Source organism: Lepisma saccharinum, chromosome 24 (assembly GCF_977018435.1).
Source record: "Lepisma saccharinum chromosome 24, izLepSacc3.1, whole genome shotgun sequence".
Classification (NCBI taxonomy): domain Eukaryota; kingdom Metazoa; phylum Arthropoda; class Insecta; order Zygentoma; family Lepismatidae; genus Lepisma; species Lepisma saccharinum.
The window spans coordinates 61,940,095-61,952,707 of record NC_139252.1 but is presented as its reverse complement, the minus strand read 5'-3'; the positions used below and the strand labels follow the sequence as shown (position 1 = coordinate 61,952,707).

General features: G+C 37.8%; 1 protein-coding gene across 4 annotated transcripts in view; it reads right to left on the bottom strand.

The window, feature by feature from the left end:
- The window catches only part of Npl4 (nuclear protein localization 4), a 117,687-nt gene that overhangs the window by 65,241 nt on the left and 39,833 nt on the right, over window positions 1–12,613 (bottom strand). The gene's annotated exons all lie outside the window — the stretch shown is intronic.

Here is a 12,613-nt window from a genome sequence, read left to right as displayed (position 1 = left end):
GAGGGGTTCCTACATCAGTGGTGCCAACCCCATCAAAATGGTACTAAACGCAGCACAGTTTGATCTTCACTGGCCCCTAGCACCCTGCTTTTGGCATAATGGTTAAATCTAGTATAATCTGCAAACACGAGTCCCTGGTAGAGGGAAATCGAAATAAAAGTACGTGCAAATCTTATTTATACTTCACCAGCGGACCTCGTTTAAAATAAAAGGGAGTATGCATACACAGCGACATGCTTTTTTTTTTACAACCATGCAAAGATCCATCCTCTATCTTTTCTTTATCCTGTTGATTTTGTTCCTGAGGAGATTTTACGGCAGTAAATCGATTGAAGGTTCGGGGTAAACAAACCATTTTCTCAAACCGTTTCAAGTTCTATGCTGAACCCATCTCGTTTGTTGAGCCATTCTACACAATTTGGTGTAGTGAATAATAAGTAACGCAAGTTCAAAACTCGAAAAATATATGCATAAAACTTGAAACTGCAGTTATCCGAAAAAGTAATTAATAATAAATCCTAGCATAATTTCAGAATTTAAGCGGCACTTTTTATTATCCTCAATCCACATGACAGGGAGAGGGGACAAAATCGAAATTCTTGCAAAATCTGAAATACCGTCATGTATTTTCGTTGGTTTTTATAGGTTCACATTAAAAAATTTCATAGTTCAAGGAGGCAAGGGCCTACCTTGTGCATGGGCCTGCAGGTAACATTCTAAATGAAACTGATAGTACGAGCGATTTGTGGGACTGTAATTGAACGCATTTTTCAAACCTTGCTCAGTTTACCATAACTTCTTCGCCAGTGTTTTACAGTTTTCATGTTACATTTCCTTTTGTATGAACTTCACCCCATCAGTGCAAATATTTTGTTTCCTTTCTTAGAGCCTAATAAAACAATTCAATGATTCCGAACTTACACCAAAAATGATTCTGATACCTACAAAATCCTTATGTACATTATTCTATAAATTATTTAAATCACCGGATTTAAATAGCAATCAATTCACTTTGCTTTAATGTTCATTAGACTCCTTTCCCACTTAGTTTCTTCTCAACACTCAATCTTTCTAAATCACATAGACTTTTCACTGCTGTGATCAGTGACCATTCAAAAACACACACATGTGACATGCAGTCACTACAGTAAGCTTTGGTCAAAATCAGGAAGGTTTCAGTGACAGTCTTTTTGTTATACCAGAAGCTGTTGGATGCATTTTTTTCAGGCCTACGGACATTATCTATTGGACAACATGAACATATCTTCTTGACACAGACCAAGTGGAACAATTGAGTTGATAATTGTCGCACTGTTACACAGGGAGGTACTCTATGGCCCTCAAATATAATTCCAGGTTTTCTATGCAAATTTTTCCAAAAACAATCATGGTAAAAAGTTATAATAAAAACTGATTTGTCTCACCATTTTACATCAAACATTTATGAATAGTTGCTTACACAGTTTACTAAGTATGCAAAACATGTACAGACCCCCTCCCTAAAAAGGCATCACAAAATTCCAATTAACAGAGTAAATGACATCTAAAAAGACGGGTGCCCACCCCCCCAAGCCCTATGATGCATTTCCCCTCAAAAGATAGAACCCCCCCCCCCTTATGCCAAATTATTTACTCAAATTTTTTGGTTAGAGAAAATTTGCGGAACAATATATAATACAGACATATTTAAGCAATATATGTTTCCTTCTGGGTACTTTAGGCTCACTTTCATGTTTGCTGACATAAAACATACAAAACAGCTCAGGCTCACTGCCATTGTTAGCATACTGAACCTTATTCTTAACCTTGTGTTAATGCGAACAACATGCATGAGAGGGAATGTTTCATTTCAACTCCATTGCTGCAATCACCCACAGGTAGGTAGAAAAGCTGTACATAATAACCATAACTTAAAATCAATAACAAGTCAATCAAAGGAACAAACCTCCCCCAATTTTTGTGTTACGATATATATAAAATTGTGTCCTCCCCAAATATTCCCATGATGTGGGTGCATCATGAATTCCTGCTGTGAGCACCCCTGTCTCACTTACCCCCTTGACATAAGCAATTTCCTGAACTAAGACATCCACCCCTCTCCTTCAAGCCAATCAATGTACTGTAAGTGTTAATGCTGATTGCCTCATTTAAAGTTTAAAAATAACTTTAAAAACTTGAATTCCAATTACCAATGAACTAGTAATAAGTCATTCATTAAGGGAAGAGTATGTAGCAATTGTCCACCTTTTTTTATTGTCTAAAGTAAGGTGACTACCTCCTCCCCTTAGGCTACATACAAAGTAACAATATAAACCTACAATGAACTATAGTGTGTCTCAATCTTAAAAGTCAGTATGGAAGTAAATGGAGCACTTCCCTCTCTCTCTAATACATGAGTTTTGCCAATAGCGCTGTCCTTCTCTACCACCACTGCGTTGAGAGATGTTACAAAATTTACAAAATGTAAAAGTCAAAAATTTCAAACAGTGAAATCATTATTCTGTACAGTTTTTTATGCTCTATTTACTGACGGCATTATGTAACCTGTCATAAATTCATGTGATCTGTATTGTTCATAATTATGCAATTTTGCAAAACTCTTAATTTTTTTCTAGTAAATACTTCAAAAGCCATAAATATCAAACCGCTTGAACAACTTTGCCAGTTTTTTTTTTCTACGGGATCTATGATGTTTGTAGATATGATATTCTTTGCCTGAGTGAATTAATTTACTTACGAGGAGAGTTATATATACGTATATACATTGGATATTTTGTATAAATCATCAGACCGTAACACGAAAAAGTTGGTTAACGAGAAACTTTTCGGTTTGTCGCGATACACATGCAGACCAAGTGAGAAAAGTGTTGACCATTGTTTGAAGTTATTTTTAGAATGCATTGTTACTCCACAGCACCGTTATTTATTCCGCAATTGTAGTTTGTTTATGCGGGCTGTCTCGCGGATCAAATTCATTGCACACCACCGAGGTTACAATTCAGTTGCAGGCAGGTGCCCCGGTTCGTAGGAAGTGCAGTGTGCTTTATTTTCCATAAAAAAATGTATCTTAATGTTTGTTTTTGCATTTATTTAAATCTGTTTATGTAAAGGATACAACATACAACACAAGAAGTAACAATAGTTGCGCCGTGTATACACATATAATGTAAATGTAAAATGGTAAGTAGTTACGTCGAAATATAAACATTTACATGCAAATCTTGAGGTAACTATCGTTTTTTTTTCCAAAATGCATCAAATACGTAGATTTTGATGATTTCCTATATGATATTAAGGAAGTAAATTTGTCGCAATCATTAGCGATTAACAGCGACTCGATGCAACTCAGTTTGTTGATCTGGCAATGCCGCGTTCTATTTAACCCATACTGACTTTTAAGGTTGAGGGTGGTATAGAGGGTGGAAGCTTAAGAGAAGAGACAACTTTCCAAAAAAGTCTCACAGTTAATTTTGAATCAAATATAATTTTTCATGCCTGTAAAGAAACTTAATGTAAAGTTCTTGGAATTCCTAGTTGGTAGGCATCATGTAATAAGATGGAACATGTTTCAAAATTTTTTCAGTGTTGAAAAATTTTATGTGAATGGGTTAACACTGTAAATTGTCATGCATCTCCTTACACTCCCATTGATCCTTGTATTTCTCAATGATGGAGCAGAACCATATAAAAGTTACTTTTTCTTAGTTTATTTGTGTCCCTAAGTTTTGAAGGTAAGAAAATGTATTTTGCCTTGTGCTTTAAAATCTTTCTTAGTTGAGGCATTAGTAGGCACCATGCAGCAATTTTTCTGACATTTAAATTATAAAATAAACCATAAACATGCAAAATTTGGTGTACAAGTCACGACTGTCAGAAATAAATTACAACATATATATATATATATATATATATATTACAAAAAGTAATATGTTGAAATTTACACACAAGTTAAGAATTTTCTGAAAACTTAGTATGGAAATAATTTTGTAAGTTTCTGGAAGGAATTAAGTAAAATCATAAAAGCAGTATATTCATTAGGTTATTTATTACAGAATTATGACAAAATAATTGGCAAGGTTGATTTAATGTTCACTTTATGCACAGATATGCTAACTGGGATTGAAGTGCAATCTGAACCACTTAAATGCACCCTGTCCCCTCCTCGATCTCGAGACAAAGGCATTTACCATTATACTATCAAGGAGACCTATAATATTACAAATTTGTATTTTAAATCTGAAAGTTACTGTTTGGATGATTATATTACAATTCGGGCGCATTCGGAAAGTCGCATAAATTTAATGCGTTAAACGACTTATGGCCACAGGTCATTCCACAAGTCGTGTCTTGAAATTGGTGGTTTGTTATGGCATTTTCATGCGATGCGTGAAGTTTGTTCTGGTATGAAACAAATGGGCTGGGAGGCTGGTTTGTTCAATGAAAATAGTCTGCAGCTTGCAGATAACACACGTGCATTATGGCTTCAAAACTGCACTAGTTTGGAAAATACATTATAATTTTAACATAGAATGATACGAAAACATGCACAAGATAACTGTGCCTTAACTGTTTTAAAAATGTGATTAAATGAGTAACAATACCACAGTAGAATTTCTGTCAGAAGTACAAGACTTCCACAGGATGTCATGTGGAATTTTTCTTTAACCAAAACATTGCAACGGAAGCTTTCACCTGGATCGTTCCTTAAGTCTGTAAAATAACTGGTTTCACCAGGTTCACGAGCCCAGTTATCTTCATTGAATTAGTTCATTTCGTTAAGACTTAAGGAACATACCCATTATGTCGTCTATACCTGTCCTTGGACAATTTCTAAATTTCTCACATGTTACTTTTACTAATGTTGTTACATCATTAAGTAATAAAGACCAGTTACTTTGTTCTCTAACTTTCACCACATCGTGTGGCTTCCTCAGGAGATGGACAAGACTAGTCAAGGTTTAAAACATGGGAAGGTAAGTTAATGTTAAAATAAGTTAAAAACATGGAAATATGATAGAAAGATAAACGACAGTGCAGTGCCCTAACACTCCTTCCTACTCCATGTCTGGCTGGCAAGTGGCTGTTACATCATGTTCATCGCCAAATAAGAAACAAATAAAACATGTCTTTTTGGACAACTAACAGTCTCATTCTCACTCTGATGAAGAAACTGTCAGGGAATATCAAGTCTTGAATAGTTTTTCTGTCACATGCATAAAGATAGAAAAGTAAGAACTTTGTTTCAGTATATGAAGGAAAAGTTTAGGAGTGGCTTTGCAGAGAGGAAGACAACACAACTTACAAAGAATTTTAACAAAAAACATACTTGTTCCCTCTGTGTTTTTAATGCTTCAGATATGTAGAATTGTTGGAACTTTTAGTTTATGAAATGGACTTCAATGCCAGTTAACATTATTTAGCAGCGTTTCTGGTGACAGTGGACACACAAGCCCTAGTGATTGAGAGACTGTACTATCTATCACCATATGGTATTTAATATGTCAATTACAGCAGAGAGAGAAGAAGAGCTGCAAGCCCAAGTTAATAACATGTCATTAGACTTTTGTAGGAATCGTTAAGATTAGGCACACACAGGAGATGTACTACATAGAATTTTCAGCGAAAATTGGCCGGTTTGGTAGCTCGGTACCAGACACCCAGGTTCGAGTCCTGGTCGAGCCTGAATTTTTTACTGAAAATTCTATGTAGTACATATCCTGTGTGTGCCTAATCTTAATGAATTTACATCTCTGCGCTGGGAGAAACAAGGGAATGTCGACACCTGTAGTGTTTCAAAGGCAACAGATCCCGTTGCGGTATCACTGGCAGAGACGATTCCACGCAGGTAAAACAGCGGCAGTGAAAAATCAGGTGAAGCCAGGCCAGCTCAGTGGTAGTGCAATGGCAGGGTGTGCCAAAGACCCAGGTTCGAGTCTGCATTTTTCGCTGAAAATTCTACTTTGTAGGCATATTTAAGTAAAGCAAAAGCTGATCTATACACTGTGTTTAGTCAGTCCTGGATTTTAAATATTAACATGCAACAGAAAACCCACATACGAGAGATGAAAGCATGCCAATGCATAGGGAAAATAAACAAGTTTATTTTGTGACATGGCTTAGTTACCCATTTCTCTGCTAGAAGGCAGTACTGTTCCAACATGGAGTTTTCAGGTGAACAGAGAGCTTTTTGTGTTCTGCAATTTTCTAAACCTGTGTCAATTGTTACAGTGGAATGAGATTTTCGAACGAATTATCGTACAGAACAACCAACAGACAAAACAATAAGAGTGTGGTACAGAAAATTCAAGGAAACTGGCTGATAGTGTGTCTCGAAATGAACAGGTAAGTTTCGGCCATCACCAGAGACTGCGGACCATGTAAAGCATGCATTTACTCTTTTCACTGACACACTCTCATCTCTGGGGTGAGTTGGTTCCTGACTTCTGAAAACCCAAGAGGACTTATGAAACATCCTGTACTCTAGTAGCTTGGATTTAAATTTGTGGCTAATTTCTTTAGATACATTTTCAAATGATGACACAAAAACTCTCTAGTCAGCTGAAGTCTTATTCTTGTAATTTACGGTCGTTACAACCAAGGAAACATGATCTTTGATGGAATGTTTTTGGGAGAACACATGCTCCAGAATAGTGTTCTCCTGAAAAGAGCATGTTTACTTGCTTGTAATGCAAGCAATATGCATGTACAAGAATAATAAAACAAGCGTATCTAACTTCTTCAATTCCATCACATGGTTAAACAATAGATCAGAAGATACTTCTACATCCAATGGTCATACTTCTTGCAAAAACTGCTTCATGTGGTTATTACAAGTGTGCAGGAAATTTTTTTAACAGGAAAAAAATGAACAATTTTTCTTCTGAACTTGCAGGATTCTGCACGTTCCTTGTGGTTACGTAAGAACATTCACCTACCTGGTTCTTTCTGCTGCAAGAGATTAACAAACTTTCACATCCAAAGAAATATTCCATGCACAAAACAATGCAAGAATGAGAAATTCAATAGAGGTGCACTGATCATTGCTCAAGCAGAGTTATCAAATAAACTCTCCGGGGCAACAGAGTTGGATGGTTTTCAGGATTTCCATTGGCTGGGATATCATCTGCAGGAAATCGGGACATGCCCAATGAAACAACAGCAACATGTAGAGCATGAATGGAAAGTGGTAGCCATGACAAAGACTCACGCTACAGATTTCTTTCATGAGAGTCTACAAAGGCCTATTTACTGGTTTGTGAAATGCTGTAACAATGGTGCTTACTACAGAGAAGTAGCTTGTATAAAATAACCCATGGTGCAACAGCCCATGAGGGCCAGGGCCTACCTGCCGACCTCAGTCCCACCTGCCAAGGTAGGAGATCATCCAACCAATTACGGGGTGACGTGTGGTCAGTACGATGAACACCCAGTCATTGTTGCATGTTTCCGTGACTGGGTTACGCTACTCATTCGTAGCGCTCCAATTTCCCCACAATGGTGGTATACACAGGCTGAAATCTCAGCACTAAAGTTGTTATGCTTTCCCCAGGAGACTTGAACTTGCATGTGTCCCATAGCCAGAGCCAAAAGCAAGATGCCACAGACAGCAGGACTACGATGCGGGACCAAGTAGCTTATAGTGTCAGGATTCTTAATAGAGCTGAACCAATACTGATACCTTTCTAGCACAGGTGTCTTTAATGGGGCCTACACAATTGTTACTTTTTAATGGGGCCTGCAAAAATTGTTAATTTTTAATGGAGCCTGCAAAAATTATTTTTTAATGGGGCCTACAAAAATTGTTACTTTTTAATGGGGCCTGCAAAAACTTACTTTTAAATGGGGCCTGCAAAACTTACTTTTTAATGGGGCCTGCAAAAATTGTTACTTTGTAATGGGGCCCACAAAAATAACGCAAGGGCACTATCGAGGATTCTTAATTATCCTGGAAATTATGCATTTTTGAAGTATTTTTTTTTCATTTTCCACCATTTTTTGCATGAAAAACTGAGTTTTGTGATCACATAACATGTATTTTCATATTCTGATGTAATTCTTGAATTTTGTAAAGAAAAACTCTTGCATGCAAAATAATCTAACACAGTTATTTTTAGTGGTTTTCATTTGATTCTATCTGTGACGTTTCGTTCTGGTTTCCCAGAACTTTTTCAAGCTACACATACAACACCACAACCTCACATGGCTAGTCACTCTACATTTCTAAGGTAAAACTGGTTTTTCCACCTTGCAGGTGTTATAGCTGGCTGTTTCTCCCCCTCCCCTCCTCCTTCTGGTGGCACTGACCTTCCCTTTATCCTTGAACTGATCTGGTAAGGTGAAATCTTCCATTTCTTTTGCAGAAAATTGAAGGTGGCTCTGGAAACTTAACCAACTTGCTGTCCACATGCTTTTTTGTTAGTTCTACTAATTTTATTCCAATTTTCCCTTTGTTTTTGTTAATTTTCTGTCCCCTGTTTATGCATATGTCTCTACCACTTTCCTCTCTATTTCATTTTCCCTCTTCTCCTTCATTTTTACTTTCTTAATCCCATGTCCATCTGTCAACATATGCTCACTCAATGCTGTTCTTGGATCTTCCTCTTTAATGTCTCTCCCATGTTCTTTAATTCTTTCGTTGAATGAAACGTCGCAGATAAAATAAAATAAAAACCACTAAAAATAACTGTTAGATTATTTTGCATGTACAAAAAATGGTTATGCGAACCTTCAAGAACAACATTGATATTCTGAAAAACTCTTGTTAATTGATTCATATATTTGGAGTGGAATATTTACACATTAATATTGATCAATGTTTGTACACTAAATTATAATTATCACAATGTTTATGCATTGCTGTGGGCATCGGCTCAACTCTACCCCTTACCATAATAAATCTGTGACAAGTATGTGTGTACCCCGCTCAAGAAAAACAAAGAGAGAAGGTCTGTGGTGGTCCAGCTGGTGGGACATCTGACTGCAGGAGACCCAGGTTTGATTCCTGGGGTGGGTGATCCAAAGGTGGAAATTTTTCTGGCTTTGTCACTAAATGAAGTGACTCTGGAGTTCACCCAGCCTTTCATAAATGGGTACCTGGGGGCAAAGGTGGAGTTCTGGAGCTCCCCCCCCCAACTTAAAGAATACTAAAAAAATAACACATGATTACTATGAGGTGCGGCAATTAAATAACGAGACTGCGCATCTCCTGTCGCGTAGGATAGTGGGGGGGAGGTAGCTATTGATGTGTTGTTGATATTGAACCTTCATGCGCACCCACTGTTTGTTTCATGATTCTGAAAGCTTTTCTTTTCTTTGCAGGCTTGCTTGAAGAGGACAGTGTTCTGTAGTAGTGCCGGAATCATGGTGGACAATAAAGTTGAGCAGCGCATTAACATCAAATTTCTGGTGAAATTAAAGAAAACACAGACGGAATGTTGTGCAATGTTAAAAGAGGTGTATGGTGATAATGCTATGTCACGTGCGCAAGTGTTCGAATGGCACAAACGATTTTCAGAAGGGAGGGAGGAGGTTGAAGATGATGAACGTCCCGGCCGCCCTGTGAGTTCAAGAAAGGACGACAATGTTCAAGAAATTCATGAACTTGTGCGGAAAGACAGACGTCTGAGCATTCGGATGCTCGCAGACATGATGAACATTAACAAAGAGACAGTAAGACAAATTTTGCATGAGAATTTAAACATGACAAAAGTGTGTGCAAAAATTGTTCCGAAAAACCTCTCTCAGGACCAAAAAGACAATCGAAAGACCATTTGCTGTGACATCATGGAACGACTCAAAGCAGACCCAGAATTGCTAACACGTGTCATCACATGTGATGAAACATGGATTTTCCAATATGATCCCGAGACCAAGCGTCAATCCATGCACTGGAAGACTCGCACATCGCCAAGAATGAAAAATAGCACGAATGAGCAAGTCGAAACTGAAGGCAATGCTCATCGTTTTTCTCGATGGGGTATCAGGGGTATCATCATGACTGAATGGGTGCCTCAGGGTCAAACGGTGAATCAGACCTACTACAAAGAAGTCCTAAGCAAACTGAGGGAAAGAATAAGGAAGAAGATACCGGATTTGTGGAAGAACGATGCATGGATCCTCCACCAGGACAATGCGCCTGCCCATAATGCCCTTTCTGTGAAGCAGTTTTTAGCCGCCAAGCGCATTCCTGTGCTCGACCATCCTCCGTATTCCCCAGACCTGGCCCCCTGTGACTTTTATCTCTTCCCAAAAGTGAAAAGTGCATTGAAGGGAATACATTTTCACTCCGTGGAAGAGGTGAAACGAAAAACAGCAGAGTTGTTGAACAGTGTGACATCTGATGACCTACAGCATTGCTTTGAACAATGGAAGACACGTATGCAGCGGTGGATTGATAGGGGAGGGGAGTATATTGAAGGGGATACCAGTCAATTGTAACTTTCTTGCAATACATCACAGTTATGACACCAGTCTCGTTATTTAATTGCCACACCTCGTACATTTTTGTTATGAAGCCATACCGCAAATCTTGACGTTTGGCATGATGGCATGTGCGGTAATTGCGCCGCAATAGCAGGTTTTAGACGATTTGATTGATGTGCACAGTTTGAAGAAAGAAATACGTAATGACTTTGTGTTGAGTCTACAGTTACTGCTGAGGCATCAAAAGAACTTTTCAATTTAATTTTTCTAAAATTTCTGAAGCTTACTATTGTACAGTCACTTTTTTAAAGTAATACAAGTTTTGTATCAATAAAAAAATAATGAAATGCAAAATGCAATAATCGTACTGTTTTGCTTCTTTTAAAACTGACAACCAATATACTAATTAATATTTGTTTACTTAAACATAAGAGGAACATAAATTGAGAGTATTTGAAAATAAGATCCTTAGGAAAATCTTTGGACCTAAAAGGGATGAGGAGACAGGTGAGTGGAGAAGGTTACATAATTTAGAACTACATAATTTGTATTCATGTCCAGATATTATTAGAATAATTAAATCAAGAAGACTTAGGTGGGCAGGGCATGTGGCACGAATGGGAGAGGAAATAGGAGTTTACAGGATTCTTGTTGGGAAACCTGATGGTAAGAGACCTGTAGGAAGGCCAAGACGAAGATGGAGGGACAACGTCGAGATGGACCTAAGGGAAATCGGTAGGGATGGAAAAGAGTATATAGATCTTGCTCAAGATAGGGAAAGATGGAAGGCCTGTGTTGCTGCAGCCATGAACCTTTGGGTTTAAGAAGGCTAGAGAGTTAGTTAGTTAGTTACTTAAACGAAGAAATTTAACATTTTCAAATCTAAAAGGCCTAGAACTCAAGTGTTTTTACGTTGTTGTTTTTAATTTCCGGGGGAAGGTCTCCGGACCCCTTATAAGCTAGGGGATATTCAACAACCCTCAGGTACATCATATGCTTCTCCCAGAGTCTACACCCCCCCCCCCCAAAGCAAAAGCTCAAACTCTGCCCATGCCTGGGGGTGATCCTATCAGTTCCACAATGGTCGAGATTGTTAATGTGCGGGGTCCTACCTCCACATCACCCCTTCATGGCATGCTGTAATGACTATAGAGTAATTTTACATTACTTTCTGAATAGCCAATGCATTTCAATTTCATAAAGACAGGACTGGCGTTAACTCTCAAAATTGAGCATTTGTGCCTAAAAATAACTTTACTGATGATGTAAAATCAAGTTACATCCACAAACAATACAAGAAAACACTAACTCCATCGTATTTATAGTGCCACATCTTTGAAGTTAGCAGTACACATATCTGTTTTTAACCCATCCGCTTATCTACTTGTCGAATGGACGGCCTGTCTGGACGTTCGCTTCCCGTACCTAGTCATCGAATCGATGGTTTCCCAATTTTCATCACATAGTTTCTTTTTCATTCAACAGATGGCAGAGGTTGTATGATCTTTCAAATCTATGACGTGTATGTTTGTGCTGCTAAGTTTTTCATACCATTTCAAGCATGTTTTGTTCAGTAATTTCTCATGTAAACAAACCTTCATTTGTTACGTCTTGCAAACATGTTGCATAAGAATGTTGTAGAAGATTCTGCGATTGAAAAGTTCCTTTTCGATAGCGATGAAGAGGAAAATGTGGATTTTGGAAGGGGAGATGAACACTGGGGTTCATTTTGTGTTAGTGAAATTGAAGAATGTAGTGAAAGTGAGGAAGAGGTGGCTGTGGCAGGAAAAATATAAAAGGTTGAGGAATGGAAATGGAATGAAAAGATGTGTGTGATCAAATTTATTAGGTGAGTTTCTAATTATCTTTCAAGTAAACTGCATATGTGCATACTTATTACTATACTTCCACGTCAATATATAAAATTTTCACGTAAGTTGCTTGGATAGTTTTCACAATATTTGACATCTTGTCTTGCTGTGCAACCTTCATGGGAGATAGCCAAATTTAAATGGTATTTCATGGCAAAAAAATTTGCATTTAAATGGTATGCAGATGGGTTAAATGAAATGATTCTACTTCATGTTTCCACACTGCCAGCAGGCTAGGGGAACAACTCAAGGATTACAAGACAGAATCTAAAGCTGTTCCTTCACAGAAATTTAATGGTACTGGAAACACTGCTGCCAAA